At 44.9% G+C, this 21,924-nt stretch overlaps 1 long non-coding RNA gene across 1 annotated transcript; it reads left to right on the forward strand.

Annotated features, from left to right (window-relative positions):
• The first annotated feature begins 374 nt into the window (after positions 1-374).
• Positions 375-19,232, forward strand: LOC129736691 (uncharacterized). The gene is made up of 4 exons (XR_008733694.1): positions 375-2,140; positions 8,613-8,794; positions 9,745-9,858; positions 12,507-19,232. It is a non-coding gene; the product is annotated as an uncharacterized LOC129736691 (long non-coding RNA).
• The last annotated feature ends 2,692 nt before the right edge of the window (positions 19,233-21,924 follow it).

Here is a 21,924-nt window from a genome sequence, read left to right on the forward strand (position 1 = left end):
TGGGAAGGAGATGGGGACATGGGGATGTCCCTGAGGGGCTCAGGTCCATGCCTGGCATGGCAGAGGTACAGGGGTTCCCATGTGTCCCAGGATATAGGGAGGCTTCAGAGGCCTCCCTCAAGACTCCGATTTAGGGTAAATTCCTTTCGATGGTGGGAGAAAAACACCTTTTGGTGAACCTGGTAGAGCTTTTGATTTCTCATTTAATCTTGAACATGTGCAAGTTTCCTCAAACTTCTCAAAACACTCAAAAAAGTCGCTTCTCAAAATTATCACGAATTAGCTAATTGCTCTTCATAGCTGAAACAGAAAAAAAATCTCTTAATTCAGAATGTGAAAAATAAATCATTTGATCACCACAGGTCTGAGTTATCAGTGCCTTAGCTATACACCTTGCTCTGAGGGCAGTAAGCTGCCCTGCTGTAGAGGACTGAAGCTGAGTTAATTAGCACTGATAATATACGACTGTGGGCTGGCTTCAGGGGCGGTGGGTTGGCCGATGTAGATAAGGTGCAGGTGTGGCTGGTTAAGTGAAGTGGTTGAGAACCAGTGAAGAGAGAGCAGCCGAGGAGGAGAAGGTGAGAGAGGAAGAAGCAGAGAAAAGAGAGAGCATGCTCTGGATGAAGTGAGATGAGAACAGCAGAGGGACTGTATGAAGAACATGCCGGTATGAGGTGGTAAAAGATGTTGTTGCAGCTTGATGGTTTGGAGAGTGCCGCAACACCCTGCGTCACCTAGAAGCTCCTTTTCCTTTCCAAAACATGGGCTTGTCTTCTTGGCCCTGCCAATGCTTGGCAGCTCTGTGTATCTTACCCCTACGGCCTGGGTTTCTGTTCAGCCCCTGCTCCAAGAACAATGCTGCTACAGCAAGCGCTAGAAGGCTAGATGTGTTAAGGAATACAAAGAATTTGGAAGCTATAGTGATGGACGTCAAGTAAACTGAAAGAGGTAAGGTGTGAGCTGGAAATAAAGTGTAAATCGAAGTTATGAGGGTTACTCTAAAGTTATAATGGAAGCCACAACAAACAAACATACAAACTAAGTTTACTGTATTTTCCCAGATCAGTCATTTAAAAGTTAGGAGGAACTGGGGTTAGGGATGCTTGAACAACACATTTTTTTTTTCTCCTTGTGTATGTTCATTAAAACATTCTTTAATGCCAGCATCGTATATAAATTTTTCCAGATGAGCTGTTATGAGCATCTGTTACAATACTGTAAAATAACGGCATAGGGATGTGGTTTAGTGGTGGACTTGGTAGTCCTGGATTAACAGTTAGTCTTGAAGATCTTAAAGGTCTTTTCCAACCTAAATGATTATATGGTTCGACAATTCTATATATGACCAGAAGGCCTCTGGAATTGCAGAGGTATTAAATAGATCCCATACATCAGTTGTTTGTTGGTCTGTCTAGTGACAGGCCACTGTTTATCTTATGATAAAATAGCATGTTAAGGAAATGCCTCTCTGAACTGCATTTCTATAGAAAATGTTTTTGTATGGAGAAAATATAAGGAAAAGGTAAGATGAGAAAAGTAAAAAAAAAAAAAAAAAGTAACTTGAGAAATTCAGGGGCAATAAATCACCACGCCAGATGGTATTCATCTGTGAATGCTGTGCAGAGCTATCAATTTAAAAAATTGCACAGGAGTGTGCCATTAAAATGCAGACATAATATCTGCCCATCTTGGCAGTGTCTGGGCAGGTAAGAGGTGACTTGGTTCCACCTGCCAACATCTCTAGGTGCCCACTGCAGCCTTCAAAAATTGGACTTGTGGATTGTGTGTCTATTTACTTAATGATTCTCTTCATTATCATGAGGGAGTGCAACTAGATGAGTGTATTCTGAATAATATTTTGAAAATCCATGAGATTGATTTACAATGATCTTCCTGCCAGTTTACAGGCCTGCTGAGAAAAAATGCTTTATGTCGAGCTCACACGCCTTTCACCTTAGCAGGGCTTTCGGATTTGTTGGCCCTGTGTACAAGGAGACAGCCTGTGGTACGCCTACATGTGGCTCTGAAGATCAGGAGTGAAGTCGCATGCTGCCATCAATGTGTAACCCAGCAGAAGGTGCTCCTGCCGTCAAGACCACTCTACAGACCCATCCTGGTCACCCTGAGTGGGGCTTTTCAGGTAATTCCCATCATTGGAGTACAAGGGGTGGGAAATAATCTGTCTTAATCCAGCCTTGGGTCTGCAAGATAGAGCATCATCAATAAGAAAGCATCCCCAGCTGGTCAGTGGGAGCTGCTGGCTCTCCCAGAGAAAAAAGTTATTTAGGGACCAAGCTGTAAAATACTGGGAGAGTGCAATCAGCATGTCAGCTATAAGGGAAAAAAACCCACCGCCTTTATCTAATTTGGGAGTTTAGCGATTCTTTGAGTGTTGGCAAAATAATGGACATAAGGGTATCCGGAAAAGGTGCAGAGGAAGGTAGTACATGGATTATGAAGCTTACATTGAGAGCTTGGGAAATTGCAGTCTGCATAAACCGGGACCTCAGGGATGCCAAGTAAACCCCTTCATCTCTTGAATCTTATTTTCTCCCTTGCCTTGTGGATTGCTGCATGAGGACAAATTCAGTGTGAAGTTACAGCAGTTGCATAAAATAAGGGAGTCTTTGCACTCTGTAACCTGTGATGTGGTTCTGCTGACATTTAAGATTTGGTAAAGGAAGGGAGGGCAGTGGCTGGTTAAGAAGCTGTGGTGGTGGCGGTGTGTGGACATTGCTGCTCGTTGCAGTCAGAGCTCCCTGCCGGGCCAGTGACACAGCTTAGTAAGTGGCCCGAGAAAGAGGGCCTTGGAGGCCAGCTTTCACCTGGTGAGAAGGGAGCAGTGTGTGCACGTGGGGATGCAAGCCAAACTGGGTAAACTCTCTGTATCGGCTTGTAATTGGTAAAATATTTCCCCTCTCTTTGATTAAAGTGGGAGATGCTGGCTTTATTCCCTGTGAGTCCTGTTTAGAATATATTTGGTGAGTATACTTTTTTTAATATACTTAATAAAGAAAAAAAGGGTGGTTTCATTCGCCAGTCCTAAAATGATTACTTGTAAAGAAAAGAAAATTGATTTAAAGGCCACAGGAACAAATTGAGGGGTCAATTTTGACTTTAATTCCAACAATTAATTAAGGAACTCTTCTGGAGAGGTTTGTAAAATGAATATTGATCTCAGATCTCAGGCACTCTGCAGTCACGTCTCCGTCCTGGTTTATATCCTCCCGTTTTGATTTATGGATCCGGTTTAGCAATAGTGGAGCTACATGACAGGGCTGCTCAGCAGCGCTGTGTGAGCACTCATCCTGAGAGCACAAAGCTCATTGCAGTCATCTGTACAGTGGAGCTGGAATATTTTAACAGCCTGAGCAATGGATGTGTCACATTCAGTGTGTGCTTTGATGACCAGGAGTCATCTGCTGCTGTCCTGCCCCAGCTTCACTCTCCTGGCTTCCAGTAAATGTCGGACTGAGCAATGCTTTTATCCCTACAGCAGTGTAAAATGAACTAAATTCTGCGTTGTTGGGAGAGCAGGAATGCATTTGATACTGGAAGAAGCAGAAATAGTTGATAGCCTTTATTTTAAAGGAAACTTGTCTGCAAAAGGATGGCCAAGGGTTGCGCTCACTTCTTTGGGTTATTTTGGTCGGTTGGGTTGTGATTTCTTGATTTCTTCACTGCAGGGCTGGGGTCCGTTGCCACCAGGTGTATCTGATCGCTGTAGAAGTGGTGCTCAGGGCAAGTGTGGGTGTGAGCAGGCAGAGAGGCTCCATCTGGATGTCCTGCTCCATAGCACGGGCATGGCGAGGCTGGGCAGAAGTACAGCCTTCCCCCCCTGAAGAGTGTGCCTTTTCGCTTCCTGCCAATATCTCATTCTGTCCTGTGGAAACAAAAAGAAAAATCCTGAAATACTTACAGAAAACAAGAATTTAAAAAAATTTAAACAACTTCATAGGTGACATTTTTCTTATCTTTTCTTTATTCTCTCTCTTCTTCCTACTCCCTGTGAACACTCATTTTAAGCCAGCAGATTTCAGAGGCATGGGTTTGAGGTGAAGGACGTGGCTCTGCTCTCTGTCAAGCTCTGCTGTGCCATAAACAGAAACTTTTAAAGGGGTTAATCTGGACAGATGCCCTTAGCACACTACCCGTTTCCCTTCTTCTTGCAGATGCCCTTTATACTGACTACAAAGCACAGATTTCTCCAGCTGAGGGAGGTGAGTTTGCCAGGAAAATCACCTCTGCCCAGGAAAAGTTTGGTGATATGAATACTGCCCCAGCATTTGCACATCTTACAGTAATTGACAACATCAAATTAATTTCTAGCATCACCTGGACCTAACCCAAGTAGCGTCAGATTTAACACTACGTCTGCCTGTAGAAGCCTGGGAAGCAAACTTCCAGCTTCAGGAAGCATTCCTACCTGCTCAGTATAAATCATGTTTGCTCTTCGTGGGAGGATAATCAGAGTAACAGGTGAGAGATATTTAGCATGGCTTAAAAAGATTAGGTGTGAATTCTAGTCACAGTGTAGCATAAAATGGTAAAAATCAAGGTTTTTAATATTGGGGATTACTGCATGGCTGGAAAAGTAGCCCTGTTTATGAAACAACAGCTGATTTTTAGAGTCATTGTTTTATTTACTGCTGCATTTACAGCACAACCAGCTGGTTAGCCAACTACTTATAAAACATATTTAATGTTTAGAGGCACTCAGTATGGCTATAAAATGATTTTTAAAGGCATGCAAACTTATTGTGTTAACAGCATTACATGCACTCAAGTTCCCTCTGGAAAAAAAAAACCAACCCCCACCCCCATTTCCCGAGCAGACTCAATCATCTCACCCTAAGTTTTGTAGGTGGGTGACGCAGCTCAAACTGGTTGACCGCCTGGCACTTGACGGGAACCATTAAAAAGGATAAACTTGAAGAAGTCAGTACCCCTTACATACTGTAAGTGATGTAGCACCGAGTACTCCAGGGATGTTAAAAACTGTGATAAAAAACTGCTGGGAAATTAAACAAGAGGGGGGGGAAAACCCCACAGGGTGTTTGTAGGGGCTTGCATGGGGGATTTATCTGCAGAGTGGGGGGCTGATGATAATCTTTCAGGCAGGTTTTTCCTCTGGTTTTATTCCTGATTTATATGGGTAGCAATGAAAACAACATCAGACGGAAAGTCTGTGAGCAGGAAGAGATGAGAAGAGGTGCCGGGGAGAGAGGCACCCACGTGTGTGTTTATCCATTTATGAAAATGGGGAATCCAGAGGCAAACATGCTCAGCAGTCCCTCGGTGCAGATAATTGAAAGTGAGTGCTGAAAGCATGCGCTCCTGTTTCATGCTCCAAGGGTTAATAGTCTTCGGGGGCACTTAAGATGAAGCTCCTTTGAGAATCCACATGATAGCTCCTGCCTATCCCTCAACCATTACTTTGTTTCTTCTTTCAGTAAATTCTTATCATTTAGGACAGAGTGGTATTGTTTGGTTTTTTTGGTGGTTTGGGTTTTTTTTTCCCCCTGGCAAAACTCACACTAGCTCACCCTTTGCATACATCGACAGGCTCTACAGCTTTCCTTAAGGATCTTTGCTGCTATTTTTCATGGTGGTCTGGGGAGGGACTGGGGGTCCAGGGAAAGCCATTTGTTCATTTTGAAAGGATTGCTATGGACCTGGCCTTCTTCCAGTCCCTCCACTGTAGAAGTTGTTAATTTATCATTAAAAAGCATACATTATTTTTGTTAGCGGTTCAGCTACTTCATTTCAACTTTTCTGGACGGGTGCCATGGAAACCCAAATGATATATTATAGTTTAGTGGTTGGGATTGAATAGGCACCTCTTTATCGCTATCTGTACATGTCTATTCAGCTCTGGGCATGGCACAGAGCATCCCAGCCCGACACCCAGTGCAGGAGGGATGGCAGGATCCAGCATCAGGAAAGAGAGCACGTTTCATCTATTTGGGCACGCGTTGGGGCTGCTGAAAAGCTTTACTCTTCATCAGCCATTTTGCTGTCACATGGAGGTGCATATGGTGTCCCATGTCTAGCTGGCCCCCAGCCTTTCCTGTAAAGCTGACATATAGAACCGGGTCTTAGACTTGTTTCCCATTATCTAAACGACTCTCTCTTCTTTGCTTTGGGGCACTTCTTTCTGTCCTATTGGCATGGAAATAGAAATAAGAACAGAGACTAAAGACTCATCAGCATTTTCTCAGTGGACCTTCCCCCTTCACTGATGTTCACAGATTTTTCTTCCAGTTGCCCCAGACATTTTCTTCAACTCGGTAGAGGAATCTCAGCAGAAATATTGCAACTGAAGAAGTAATGACTCGGTGCTGCCCTATTGCATGTAGGAACGCTACACATGCTATGCTAACAAATTTATAACCCAGAGTAATGCCACAAGCCTGCTGCTACCTCACATCTGTATGCACCTCTGGACAGGTAATATATAGCACACATAATGCCACCTCACGTTAACAGCAGGATGGCCAAATAATACAGGACAGCAAACTTTGTCTCCTGAGATTATTTTGTTGGTGCAAACACCAAGACTGAGACATTTAAATGAGAAGATGCAGATCCCTGAGGCTGAACATAAAATATTTATATGAAGAGACCGTGGACCAATAAATTTCAGTTATAAATGTTTACAGCTGAAGGTAGTAATAAATAACCTTCCAAAAGCAATATTTCAATTTGCACTTATTGTACTTCTACATGTTATATTTTCAGGAAACAATGATTATAGCAGGACATGGAATTAGCTCATGTTTAATGAATGATTACGCAGTTTAGTTGTAATCATTGTAACATCAGGACACAATTAAAACTGTGAAATGTTGTTTATTCTGGAGAGAGATGGGACTGTTTCTCCATGGATACCATTTATATGTCCAACCAATGCATAATCTCTTCATTGAGTTGTGACAGAGGTGGATACACTTTAATAAATTTGTCAGACTACTCCTAGTTCTTGGTTTTCCAGTCATGTAACTTCAGCAGTGCAGGCTTCACACGGTCTTTGGCAACAGAGTTAAATGCAGGAGAAAATTTACTCTTCAGTGAGCTTAATGGCCATCTCCTACTGATCTGCAAGAACCCAAGTTCAGATCATTGCAGGTCATTCTCCTCCTGCATGTTGGACCCAGTGTGGTTGCTTTCCTCTCATTATTTAGGGCAATACTGTCATAGTCTTTAACCTTTTGAAGGGCAAGACGTAGCTTTGTTTCCAGTTGTCATCTTGTAATGAAATGCTTGCGATGGTTTTTAAAGAGAAAACTTTATCTGGTGGCACAGATGTAAATGTTCTGTCGATGTCTACGTCTGGTTGATCCAGCCTTGTCTGGTGCAAGTGGGATAGTTTATGCTGCATAAAAAACAGTCACTCTTGGTGCCAGGCAAGCACCTGATAATAAGTTTGGGTGTCTTATCTCACCTTCTGGTGACTGCAGCTGTGCTGTGGTGGGGAGCAGTAAGCTCTTTTAGAAAGAGAGAGCTCTTGGGTTGTCTGTCTGCACAACAATCTCAGATAGGGAGGGGGATAATATGACTCTGCATCAACTTTGCATGCAAGCTGAAGGGCTCTTCTCTAACCTGAACCTCTAACAGAGGGGCTTCACCTTTCATTAAGAATGGCAGCCGTACAAAACAGTTAAGCGCAGTTCTCAGGCTTCTGTGGGCAATGCAGAGAGAGGGAGAGGCGTCTTCTAAGGATGCTTCACACCACCTTTGTCATAGCATGCAATGAGTCTTCTCCGAGGGAGGCTTGTTGCTTGTTGTTGACTGTAGACAGCACTCTACAAGTCTCTGACTGATCAGCTTTCACTAGGCAGACAGCTATGATGAGGTGACGTCTGTCCTCTCCAATGTTTCTGATATTCTCTGAGCAAGTGTCTCCTGCCTAGCTGCACACTGATAATTTTTCCTTTCTTTTTTTTCCTGTCTCATTCCCCGGTGCTCTGTGTCTGGCTGCCTTTATCTAGCCCAGTGTCTCTGTGGAGAAAAGATTGACTTTGGCAGGAAATGTGTTCCTGGTCTGTCCCGGAGAGGACGTGACTTACTACTAGGGTAGATGGGAGCTGTAGACAGGCTGAACCATGGTGCAAGGCACTTCCAAAGCCCTCTAGAGATAGGTCTCAGATGTTTCTTGACCAACCTGGTATTCAGGATACCCCTGGGTACATGAAGATGCCTGAAGGAAGATGCTTTAGAAGTGAGGCACATCTATAACTTCAAAGCACGAGTCTTTGTGATAGTGCTGTGACTGTGTTGATTTAAAGATACAGGTGAAACAAAGTCTGCAGGGACCAAGGAACATATCGAACAAGCTACCATAACTAGCAGCAGAAAAGAGAGAAGCCTTAGGTCCTGCCAGCATGGAGTGGAAACAGCTTGTTAATAAAACCAGCAAATCTCAATGCTAAATGCAAGCTGAGCACTGTTCCTCCACGTCTAGTTAGATTAGCTGCAAGAAAACGAGATGGGCGCAAGTACAGGAGAGGATTTATTGGTAGTATGGGAGAAGTGATTAGATAGCTTTCTCCTAAGTGAAAGGTACGAGCAATTTATAATATGGACGCTTTTTATTGTTTTGCCGTTAACAGATGTTACGAGTATTTCCCAGGCAACGTGTAGATCCACTTGGTGGGTGTTGGACTGCGGCGCTTGCTCCTCAGGAAGCTTAGCACTGATGTGAAAGCTGTTCGGAGCCTGGCAAGGGGCAGAACTGGAAAAACGGTGAGACGGAGCTTACTTTTCTGACATTCCTCCTAGTCTAACGTGCTTGGTGAGTTTCCTTCTCTCTTTCTTTTCTAAGAGAGTAGGAGGAGGCTGCCAAATTTTCCCCTCATAGCCTATGTCTCCCCCAGTAGCTGCCTGAGATAAATTTAGCCGGGAAACCAAACCGGTTGGATTGCCTTTTGGGGGGAAGCAACCCATTCAAAGTCTTTGATCTTCACTATGATGATTGGAATTTGCAAGGAGACAGAGAAAGGAGAACTGGGCAAATATTTAAACACAGCCCTCTGTGCCAGCTCCCTCTAGCCAGCACTCCACCCAAAGCCCCTCGGAGAGCTTTTGGCTGCAGGAGTGGCCCCTGGATGGGGAGGTGAAGACAGCATAGCAAGGCTAAACATAAGGACACGTCTGCTATGGCTGCACAGCGTTTCCATGCTCCCCTCCACAAATTCAGACCATTTTTTCCCATTAATTAGAGCAGAAAGAGTACTTCCAAAAGCACAGAGGTGGCTCTGCAGCCACCGGTGAACCATGCTTGCTCCTAAAGCCAGGAGTGCAGCTGGACACTTCGGTGTGGTGGGACCTTGGAGTAGGTAGGAGACCACGCACTCTGCACCTGCCCTCACAAAATACATTGCCCTGGGCTCTCGTTCAGCTCCTTTTCAGTAGCTTTGTGCAGGATGGCTAGACAGATGGAAAAATAGGAAAAATGGATGAAAATATTAATACATATTAAGGTTCTCATTAATTATTTAATTACTAATTCAATTATTGAGGAATAATTATTAATATTTATAGCATCCAGACTGGCGATGGTAGATTAACCGTGATGGCATAATTTAACAAATATTTTAAAAATAAAACATTTAACAAATAATATTCCAACATTTTTCCATTTTATAAAAAAAGTGTGAAAGGTTCATGAATATATGCAATCTTTTCTGATATTAAAACATGGTTTTGTCTATTTTATTTTTATTGTGGATTGCTTTATTGTAGATTTAATCCTCAGGTTGTTTCCCAATGAACTTCTACACTCTCTGATGCAGAAAGAAACCTGTGGCAAAATAAGCTTATAGTAACAGCATTGTAAATCCATGATGAAGTACCATAGTAAGTAAATGCATAATATAGCTCTGTTTCTTTCTACTGCTTTCTCTTTCTGAAGTCTCCGTAACACAGTGATTGACATATATGAAAACCATTTAGCACATATTAAACTGGGGAGTCAAAATATTATTTTGAAGTTTTCCAAGATACGTTGATCCAAATGTATGTCAGAATCTCCTGAAAGGTTATGTTGGCCCATCTTTTGCAATATTCATTCTTCATTGCAAAACTTCCTATATGACACTTCTGTAAAATCTAACATATATGTGCATACCAAAACCCAAAATTCCAGAAAGAAAATTTCTGAAACAAAGCAACAAGTGAAATTTGTAGTTTCTGCAAAATGTCAGGTTTGTGAAGGGTTGTTTGGGCTCCTTTGTCAAAAATTGTTTCTAATAATTTTATCCCCCAAAGGTTTATTCTATTGGAAAAAAAGGTCTGCGGGGAGATCATTCCACCTGATCTTATGATGAGCCTATGCCTGCCGAATTTTTAAGTCTTCTCTGTAGGAACTGTTTCAACAGATGTTTGTGTGTGTGATGTTATAACGCTTTCTCTGAAGTATTTAACTGTGCTTCATGGGGAAAAACGATTCTTGGACTTCCTTCACAGTAACATCATGTCAAAAATAGACAAGTTCTTGTTATTTATATTACTGAAGTACTGAATGGCCTTGTCTGAGAACAGAATGTTCTAGCAACAAATCGAGTACCAAATTATGGTGGGAGATGGTCTTTGCTCTGAAGAACTAACACTCGAGGTAAACAAGATGGAAAAGGGGAAAAGGACAGACGGAGCATTCTAAAACTGCTGCACAGCAGTGGTGGAATACAAGTGGCAAACAAAAGCCATTTCCCAAAGTATCCCACCATTTTCTGTTTATTCATCTCTCCTCCCCATCGTTCCTCACTGGCAGCTGGAATGGGCCTGGGATGTGCTCCTGGTGACAAGAGATAGAAATTTTCTACTTTGCTTCAGTGTTTATACTGAGAAATGAGCTTGTTAAGGAAGCGGGTCTAGAAATGCCCCAGGTTGTACCTTGTAACTCAGCTGAAGATGAGCCGATAGGGAATGAGGATGACTATATTTATTCATTCAGTGGGTGGACATTCCTGTCTTGCAAACCATGACGACTGATCCATCAAAAGATTGGGGCTATTAAACTGCTATTTAGCAAATACAAACTGGAACACCTCCTCTACATCTGAAACGATGCATCTTTTCAAGATGTGGGGGGCAAGCTGGCCCACTTGTCCGTGCAATTGCTTTAGTTACCTCTTCATAAGGCATAGCTAGTGAGGCTGGTCCTTTAGGAGGTCATCTACCCTGAAGCTCAGAAAGGAAGCTGGCTTAAGGTTAATTTTATTTAAATGCCTCTATTATAATTTATTTATTCTGGGGAAAAAAATAACTGAAAATGTGCAGGTTTTTCCAAAGCATCAGAGTAAATTTCTGATTTCTTCATTGGTGCCTTTCTCAGGATGCATGTGCCACTCCACGTGAGTGCTCTGGACTTCAGTTTCTTCTGCCCTGGGTCATATCGCAGCTCTAATCTCTCTGCCTTGAATTTACTGGAGAATATGTAGAGTTTGCAAATAATATTTCCTTGACTAAAAGACAAGGTGATGCTTCTTTAGCAGCCGCTGTTCTTTGAATTTATCCAGGGGCTTTGTCGGCAAGCAAGCTCTCTTCAGGATTCTCCTTCCTCTGATATATCAGAGGCTATTTCTTGGCATGAAGTAATTAGAGGCAAGGCAATTTTACAGCGGCAGGCATGGGGGTGCTCGCTAATCACAGCCTTCTCCCTGCTTGTGCTGCACTTGCCGACAAATCCTCCTTGCTGGAGGCAATTGTGTTTTCTGGGGCAAATCAGGTCACTGAGATCTGCAGGCTTCCGTGTGGCTAATGCAATAAGCCGGAGCTACAGGAGCCATCTCTTCAGGGCAGCACTTGCTACGGGTGAATGTGGGCGCCCTGCGAGGTGGAGGCGGTTAGTAACTGTCCACCTGGCAGAGTTCGAGGACAGGAGCTGGTGTGCCGGGGTGTTCATTTGCAGATAGGTGCTTCTGCTCATCTGAGCGTGAAGAGGGAATGGCGATATCTTCTCCAGAAAGGGAGGCTTTACCAGCAGAGTTTGTGCTCCGCCTGAAGGGTGGTGATCTTTCACAACATCCCGAGCACGCCCAGAGGGAAAGCAGAACCGCGTGAGGCTGTCACAAGTCCCAGGACAAGGCCAGTGTTCCTCAAACTGCTGACTGTTTTAGAAACGCTGCTGAATGAGCAGGATGGTGGCCTGAAGTCTTTTTACTGATGACTGTAAATGTAAATGGAGAGTTTCAATGTATGGGATGTAAGGGAAGCCCAGACGTGATGCACTGCCTGAAAACCCTGACCTATTTAGCTCTCTCTGCAGTTTAGGTCATGATGGTCTTCCAAAACCAAAGCTCTTCTCACTTTGACATGCAGAGTTTGAAACTGTTGCTTGTCTCAGCCACAGGACCCACAGGGTGGGTCTGTGCCATGCAAAGAGCTTGTTTGCTGTTAAGTAACTGTGTAGGAAGGTGTAGTTTCTCCAATGAGGCAGAAGTTCCCTTCCTCACCTTTGTCACCGCAGCTGGAAGCCAAAATGGATTGTTTCATTTTTTTTTCAGGTAATGTTCCTGCAAAGAAGTTTCAAGTGGAGCTTTGCTTGGTGAGTCTCCTCAAAATGGTCTCATTCCAGGTTTGCCATGGAGAAGCTGCTGGTTTTATCCTGCTCCCTTGCTCACATAAATGTCATTGATTCAGCACTGGGGCATTGCAGATCGATGGGGCTGTCTTTCCAAATGTGCAGCTCCTCACGGGCAGATGGATGGCGAAGCAGCAGTTCTCTTTGCCAGGAGGTATGGAGACAGAGCAACACGGTGGCAGTGACATAGCAGGTTTTCCTGCCTGTACCTGCTCTTATTCTCAAAGTTAAAATCTAGCATCCTTGCAGGAAGGAGCAATGCAGGATGGGAGCAGTGCCTTATTCTTTACTGGTGAAGTCCCACCTGGCAAGGAGAAGAACCAGAGAGAAAATGGTTTTCCTGGAGAAAAAATGTCTTCCTGGCAGATGGCTCGGCCAGCCAGCAAGGATTGCAAACCTCTCTGGGAATCCTTTCTTTATGGCTAGTGAGAAGGTGATATTGCTAGTGACAGCACAGAAAGATTGGCTGAAATAAAATAAAGAGGTTTCCATGGTGATCCCTTCATATTGCAGTAAATTTCATCTCACAGTCAGCTGGGCTGTGTTTCTTCCCCCGGAGGAAGAGTCCTCGGCTCCCCCCGCGTTGTTAGTTACTGCTGGTGTGAACAAAGTGCTGGCAGACCCTGAGCAAAGCCAGCGACACAGACACCTCTGCGGTGGCCTCGTTAATTATCCCAAAGAGCTCGGACAGGCTACAGGTGCTTTAGAAATAATCCTGCTTTCTGTTTTGAACTGTAAATAGATGAAGAATAGATATAAAGATAAAGCTGTGGTTAAAGGTAAGAGAGGAAAGAAATGGGTTTCTTCCCATTTTATGGCTGGGGAAAGAACCAGAGTCAAATTGTGGAACTCCCCCAAAACCAGAGCCCAGCAGCTGTCAGAGGAGGGAATTGAACATGTAATTCCCAAACTCCAGCACAGGAGATGTCTTTTCTCCTGAGGTGAATGCTGGGCAAGACACTGACCTGCAGAGAGACCGCCGGCGGGGAAGGGGAGCTCCCTCTTTGCACTCAGGTGACTGATCTAGCATCACCTATGGGAGCGTGGCAAAGGGAAGAGGCCGGGGGTCCTCCCAGGCTGTGTGCTGACAGGGCTGAAAACTGACAAAAGAATGACCTTTCGTTTCAGAAGATGAGGAAACCCCTCCAGCTGTTGAAGCCAATTACTCGCAGGTCCCACATAAGCATGATCTCTCCTACGGTGCTAAAGAAATGAGCAGCCGCAAGACGTGTCTCGCTGTGGGTAGGCTCAGCGATGAGCTTCCCGGCTCCTTCCTGGGATGACGACATCTTTCCATCTGCATCTGAATCCGAGAGTCACGAACGCAGTGCTAGTCAAGCTTTGCCACCCAAAACATGCTTAATATGAAAAGCATTTCCCTAAGAAGGTGTGTCATTGAATGCAAATGAATGCTGCCTTAAGACCATGCTAATTTATGCTGCAGAGCGAATCTGTCTGCTTAATGCACTACACAACCAAAAAACCTGACCTACCCGTGGCCACACTCAAACCTCTGCGTCTTTGGGATCATCTATTTTACGTTATATAGAATTCAAATAATATGCTGGAGACTTGAGAAGCAAGGAGGGATGTGCGAGAGGCACGCGCTGATTACTACTAGCTGTAGCAGCTCAGGGTGTGCAGGGCCTCCTGGGAGAGCAGCAGGTGTATGGGGTGAGCTGCTCCTAAACATCAAAATTGCTGGGGTCAGCTACCAGCTCCAAGCTGGGAACTCATCACGGGAAAGGATAAAATGAAGCTTCTGAAGGCTTTTTTTCTTTTCCTTCCCCCTCCTGAAATTAATCTTTCTTCCAGAGCTGGGAAAAGCTGAGACTTGTTTCTCTTGAGGCCGTTGTGCTCGGCTTTAGCAAAACGCTGGATCCCACCTTCTGCTGTCTGATTTGTAAATCTGAACTGTCAGGAAGCTGGGATTGCAGCCCCAGCCTTGAAAAGCACCAGCCCACCCAGCCTGGCAAATGGCCCAGCCCTCGTCCTGCCTGCTACCTATGCTCTGCATGGAGCTGCGGCTGCCAAGGGAGGGGTGGGGAGGGTCCGCTGGCCACCAAACCAGCTGGTTGGGCAGGCTGATGCCCTTGGAGGTACTGCATGCTCTGCGCTGGGACACATTACACCCGGAGCCTTGGGATTAACGTGCTCAGGTTTGTTGAGCCCCAGCCGCTTTTCGAGATAGCCTTTCATCAGGTGAGGTGTGTTTCGAGACAACCTTCCATAAGGTGGAGCTGAGAGGTAGGGGGCATCAGAAAGTGCTTGAACCATGAGAGCGTTTTGTTGGATATTTTTCTTATTTTGCTGTTTGAAGGAAAACTGCTGCATCTGCAGGCTGGAAGACTTCATCAGTGCTCCACAAAGATGCCTTTTGGGAGGACCCAGGACAAGTGGGAGCTTTGGTAGGGAAAGGAACTGGCATGAAGTTGCCACTCTGAGCAAGACAGACATCCCAGGTGCTAATTTCCTGCTATTGTCGGTGTGAACTGGGGCTCAACCCTCTAGATTGCAGGAGGGCAGCTACAAAAACACATTTGGCAGCCAACTTTCAATGTGTCACCAGTGATGTTCATATTACTATGTTAAGGGAAAGCTGTGACTCCTTCTGCAAGGAAAAGAGCTTTTAAACAGAAAACAAACCACAGAAAACAATGAGAGATCAAGACATATGCTGACTGACTCTGCAAGGAGAACTTAAAGTCTTAGGATGCAAAATAAAAAGACATAGGCTGGAGGCTGTGATCGTTGTCCCAGTTCAATGCTGCTGAGCCGCGATACCTCGGCATCAGCCAGGCAATCTGCCTGGGGTCATTGCTCACATCTCCCTCGCTTCTCCCCCCAAGTGGCACGTGTGTCTTACCAGGGTAAATTTGCTTTGCAAATCTACCTTTGTGTCTTCAGATTAGCTTTATTTGCTCAAGGATTTTGGAGGTAACGTGGGGGAATATTCATCCTTCTATTAGTTAAAATTTCTGCTTCTTGTTAACATCGTACCAGCATGTCATTCAAGGCAAGCACCTAAAGTGGGTATTTTGGGGATTAGAGATGCATTTTCTTCTTTGCTTTTAAATTTGCTTTTTCTTGAAGTTACTGACTCCATCGTGGGTAAATCTCCACTGTGGTCACTGCTGTGAGTACAGCTCAGGTTGACCATTGGCTTCTACTTTTGCTGCATAGGAGTGCTGCTTAGCAGAAAAAACGCAGAGTCTGGTACATACGGTAAGGTCATCCAAGGACACATGTAAACATTAACTCTCAGCACCACCTGTGTAGGTGTGCTTTTGCTGTCCAGTGCTCTCTGCTTTGCTAGCACTGATGATAAGGCATCCTTCATCTTTGTGCATCCTTCCCAGAACCCGACAGTGACGTAGGAGTGTGCAGTACGTGGTCTTCTGGCTGTGAAGGCTCAACAGTCATGTCTTCCTGCTTGCTCTTCTGAGTAACTCGGCATTAATTTTAGGGGTGATGTGAGGAACAGAACCTGATCACGTGTGCTGTTAGAGCTGGAGAAGGGGAAGCAAAATCCCAGACAAGTTATTTAGTCACCTGCTTGTGCCAGAGGAGCCTTGTGACACTCTCCTACCAGCCAGTTTTATTCCCAGCAGAATGGTTTATTGTAAGCTTCTTTATTTAGAGCAGAGAGAAAGTCCTTCCAGCAGGAATTTTTGCCTCAGACTAGCCCTGCCCCATATCTGCTGCACATCCAAATTACCCAGGACAGCCTAACGACCTCAGCATGTTGCACCTGGTCAACAGGGGATTTTCAGTCAAAGACCACAGGTGGATTCAAAGAAGGGTCAAGGGTCTTCAATGTATAGGAGGAGGGGAAGAGAACCGTTCATAGCATAGAAAATACACTGAAATTGCACAAAATGGTGAGTTCTGATCTCAAAACTATCTTTGGCTGCCTGGAAAATAAGCTTCAGCTTTTTCACAGGTAACACTTTCTGGAGACAGGCTAGAGATAGCGGAGCAGAACAACAAGAGATACAAAGGAGTGGGCTTTTGCCATAGAGGAGATTCTGGGCAGCACACAGATCTTCTTGGTGTGCTTAGGTGAGGCCAAGAGGGTATCTCATTGTCCTTCCTCAAGCTGCAAAGCAGCAGAGCTCTGCTTGCTCCAGCAGCATGCTGACTGCCTGGCATCCTGGCAAATGGGTTGGCAGGGAAGTGGGAGAGCTGCAGGAGAAGAGCATTAGCCAAAATGTGCTGCCTGGGTGGCCCAGACCTCAGGGATTACCCAGAGTTTGGGAGCAACAGATACCTAAGGTAAGCAAAGGTAAGCAAAGCAGCCTTGCCTGAATCTCTGCTGAGGTTCAAAGAAGCCCAAAAGTATTTTCTGATGTCTCGGTCTTTGCCCTTGTGGGCTCTGCAAGCAGAGAGGGGCTGTGTTACCTGCTCTGCTCTGCTGCAGGACTCTCTGCAGTTCATGAACACACAAATGCACGTAATCAGAGTAGGCATCCATCCATCCATCCATCCACCAGAAAGCATTAGCAGTGTGCTCAGGAATCGTATTGAGGGAAGCAACCGCCAACTCCAACAATGTGGTGTCTGCAGAAATTTGTTACTCTTTATTTAAAAAAAAAAAAAAAAAGGCCAGAAATTTTTGTACAATTCCCATTTGTTAAAAAACGTGCAAGCACCTCATTAACTCTGATGCTACGGTATTTTTGGCTAGCTGCATTGCTAAGCATGTGTAAAGCTCTGATGAAGTGCAAGAAATTACCTTTGTAACAGCAGTGGTGTCTTCTGAATACAGTTAGCGCTTCCTCAGAACTGATAAGGTGCGAAAAATGATCTTCCCATCTACAGTTGTGTCAACTGAATGCAATTAGCACCTCTACATGTGTTTAAAATCATGACCGCAGGTTATGTGTTTCAGCAGCCTGCAATACATTAGCGCTTAATCCCGTCTTTGTGAATTGAGGGAAAAAAATCTCTGCAAAACCAGTGCAATGAATACAATTAAGTGCTATTAACATTCCATTAACTATTTTTAATGAAGTAAATCCAATCCCAAATTGGTGAACAATGGACTAGGGACTTTTCATAGCTCACAGACAGCAGATGCTTGCTGTATAGACACGTGTCAGAAGAAGATGTCTCGGAAGATGTCTTTACTACTGCTAGACCTTGTTTAAACAGCTCTGTTAAACTGGGGTGGCAAAGCCAGGCTTTTCCCTTCATTCTTAGGGTGCAGGCAGCCCAGGATGCTGCGGAGAGGGTGGGATGCTCCTTCTGAAAATGCTGCCTTCTCTGAAGGGAAAATAAGAGAGAGAAAGAACGAGAAAGCAAGCACAATAGGTATTTTTTCCTTTGGTGCAAGCAGCCAGGTTCCAGTGTATTGACCACTTATAATATCCCTCTCAGTTCTTCTGTAACTTGCACTAAAAGAGATCCTGTCTATGTCTCTTTATGGAAGTCTCTCCATGGCCAAATAATTATTGTCAGCAGCCTGCAAACTCCTCCTTTTCCTGCTGTTTTCCTTCCAAGTTTGACTGACTTAAACTTACTACATGGAGGATTAGTGTGACTTATGCAAGAGCTTCAGTATTTTTTTTCATGCAAACATGGCGTACATGCAGAATGGTCACATTCACACGTCACACTTCTCTTATGAATATTTGAAAGCTGTAAATAAGAAACACACCTCAAAAGGATCGAAAAATACTTTGATCCCAAACACACTTTTACACTATATTTTGAACAAATGATGAGTCCAAGCCTTTTTCTGTGCTGGGACTCATCTGGCCCACTGCCCAAGGCCATACTTTTCAAGAAGTTTTACTGAAATGACTGGCAACGCTCCACAACAGCAAGCATCCCCATGCTGGGGCTTGGAATGGCAGCTGGCTGCAACAGCAACAGCTCCTATATCTCACCTCTATTCATTTACTAAAAGCCAGTTATGGGTTTTTCACTTTCAAGAGGGATCTGCAACAGCTGTGACTTTATTATTGTTATTATTATTTTCTTTCCATTTTTTCCCGGTAAATTTGTAATCGAAAGCGACAGATCTCTGTCTGGGACACTTGACGGTGGATGTACAGTGCTTCTGCTGCTAGCAGCAGCCCCATGCTGGCATGAAGACTGTAGCTTGTTAGGGCAGAAGAAAACACCATGCCCAACTTGTTTCACTCCCTACATAACACAGGACATAAAGCTTTACTCAGTGACTCCTGCACAGAGCCAAATAACTTGTGGCTGAACTAGGGCATATCTTTGAGAAAGACACACTCAATCTCACTGTAATTTATTCTTGACCATCCTTTATTTTCCCTGTGTTTCCACAATACATGGCACTCTGCACAGGAATAACTGCTCTGAGAAAGATTAACATCTGCAAAGAGCTCCGAGAGTGATATTGTCCTGGTTCTGAACCTAAATCCAAACCCTATACCGGTTAATAGAAATGTCTGCTGTGAATTTAGATGTTCATGGGTTTTTTCTTCTTGATGAAGCAGAGGTTGCTGCTGCAAGTCAGGCTCCTTACTTTTCCCCTTTCTCCCCTGAACATATGAGATGGAGTTACCACCCAAGATGAACGTCTGTTGAAAAGGTCCTTCTCACACCTCAGAAGCCTCCAAGGTAACCAGGATGCAAATGCCTGATGGTAAGTGCCTGGGATGCTGCTGGTGACTTTCTCCTTGCGACTGCCTCCTCTGTGTTCTTCTGAACACTGCCCCACAAAATTCATCGTGCCAGCTGCAAATATTGCATTTTCACAAAGCGGTGGGTATGCACATTCTGCGTATTGCTGTGAACACGACCTGCATTCGTCGGGGCAGCCAGGGCTGAACTTCACGTGCCACAATCCACTGACTTTTTGGTGCCCTTGGGGAAGGGTCACCATCTTTTTCCGGGTACAAAATGCTGAGGTATCATGATGTACAAGGCTTGATGTATGTCTTTTTGTAGTCTGGAGGGAAAAAAAAAGTTTTAAAGGATATCTGTCTACACCCAAACACAAGAGCTTGGGTGTCTAACTCACTCTTCTGGATGAACAAACAGTGTTAACTGAAAGGCGCCTGATCCGAGGACTGCTGAAGGCAGCGGGATCAGCGGCTAGGGCTGACTGATGTTGGCTTTGCTGGCTATTTCTTTGACTTTTTGGTGGGGCTTATATGAGATTCACAGGTCCCAGTGAGGAAATCGGGTTTGTACTTTTTCTTCTATTAAATCATGTCATTTAGCAGTTCCCTTACTGCGTTGGGACAAATGCCTCTCCGCTAGGTATATCCATGTGTAGTGATATCCCAGAGTGTTTCAACCCTGTTTTTTCAGTGGCCTGGCATTGCTGAGTGCTGCAACATCGCTCTGACCATGCTCCTTTTCTTGGGGCAATTCCTGCTGCCTCTGGGCTCTAGGAGTTACGCTGGCTGCTGCAGTGAGAGCTGCCAGGGGAGAAAGGCATCCAAACAAGATGAGCTTGCACCTTCTAGGCAACGCGGTGCAAGGGTCACTGCTGGCCGAGGGTGACTCTGGGGGACACAGGGGCTCTGCTGACTCGTTACATCCTTGCCTCTCCGAAAGGTGATGCAACGTTGTGGTCAGGTCAAGAAGAAATGAATCCGTTTTAAGGAAAAGTCTTAAAGCTGGAGGTGAGAGAGACTATTCAGCATTATTAAAGGTAAGCAGATTTGGGGCCGCGTGCCCGGCTGGGGCTGCCCAGCTCCGCTGCAGCCTCCTGCCTGGAGTCGGAGCGTTCTGCAGTTCCACTCAGATGCAGCTGGGAGGATGGAACACTGACAGCCATCTATTCTGTAAATTAAATTTCACTCCCCTCGGTCGTCCTCGGCTCATGGCCCCGCTCGCTTGCTGAAGGATTGCTGATCACACAGATTATTATGGGCTGAGTCCAAAATCTGTAAGATCAGCGAGAAAGGCTTCAGCATCCCAGGGAGTCACAAGCTAGGTGCTCCGGGAGTGGGGTTTAGCTCAGCTAATGAGGGCATGAAGAGTGGGATGGAACTGGGGACCTCCTTTGCTGCTGGTGGGCTGCAGGTCAGCGTATAAACCATTGGGTGTCATGTGAAGCGGGAGATGACCCTGGCTATCCCCCTACTGTGAGCGGGACAGGACAGGCAGTATGCCCTGGAGCCTGTCTGGCTTCTCTTTTGCTCCATCTCAGCCTGAAAGCTCTCAACAAGGTCTGAACTAATGGACCAAGAAGCCCAAACCCTCTTGTTCAAAGCAGTGAGAGGGGACTGCAACCAGCCATAGGGTTAAACATCTCTCCTTGAACCAGGGTCTGAATCCCTGTTACAATATCCTACCCCTGTGGGCTGATGTCCCTGCACCCGGGCAGGGGAAAGGAAAATGTGAGCAGTTAACCAGAGCTGGGAGGGTGCTGCTGTGTCGGCAGGGTCTGAAGGGACCTTCTGGCCTCAGAAGCAGAAAATCTTAAAACCCAAAAGCATGATCCTTGCTTGTGACTCCTGCTGGGTTTTCCAGTGATACACTGGGGGAAAACAGTCTGTTTAGTTTATTGCACAATGCAGTTATTTATAAAATTGTCTCTATTGAAACAGAGGAATGTGCTTTTTCCCAGTGAGGTCTCTGAAAAAACAGCAATATGTCACTTGACCCAGGCCTTTAACTGGAACTGTCTTGGCAATTTAATGAAATTAAATGGCTGGACTATGGGGAGTTCATTAGTAAGTAATCCAAAGGCTAAAGCTCTGTGAGCTAGTTCAGCTCATAAACGCTTATTTGTGTTTGCCAGATTCAGTAAAGTGAAACCCCTTAATAGGCACTGGCAGTATTTATAACACTCTCTCCTCTGATCTGGAGACGGTCACACATGTATTGCTGGGCTGGCTTCATATTTCTACATGAGACTTTAAAAAAAAAAAAAAAAAAAAAAAATCTCCAGGATGCCTACAAGGTCCCCTGTGTTTCACTGAGCAGGCTCGGGTGGATTTGCAGAGGCGCTTCTCCTGCTCGACATCTCAAACCTCTTGCTTCTGGCAAAGCAAGTGAGAGAACCTCATTTCTTTCCAAAAAAGCTTTCAGAGACGGCTGCTGCTGCCAGCAGCGCAATGCTGAACCTGCGAGGGACTCTGGCTTTCTTGTCATGCTGGGCCACAGATGGGATTATGAGCTGTTTTATTTCATGCCATTTGCCCAAGGCATGGGGACCAAGGATGTAAAGCGCCTCTAGGATTTTGGTGGGTTGTAAAAAAGGGTGCTGAATTGCTGCTTATTTCCTTTGAGTGGGGATTTAGAGGAGTGAGAAGGGTAAGGATCTTCCTCCTGCTGTGTAAAGGATTTCTGCGTAAAGGCTTCTAGAAACACAGAAACCAAGTGAACGTACCTAAGTTTTAGATATA

Source organism: Falco cherrug, chromosome 8 (genome assembly GCF_023634085.1).
Source record: "Falco cherrug isolate bFalChe1 chromosome 8, bFalChe1.pri, whole genome shotgun sequence".
Lineage (NCBI taxonomy): Eukaryota > Metazoa > Chordata > Aves > Falconiformes > Falconidae > Falco > Falco cherrug.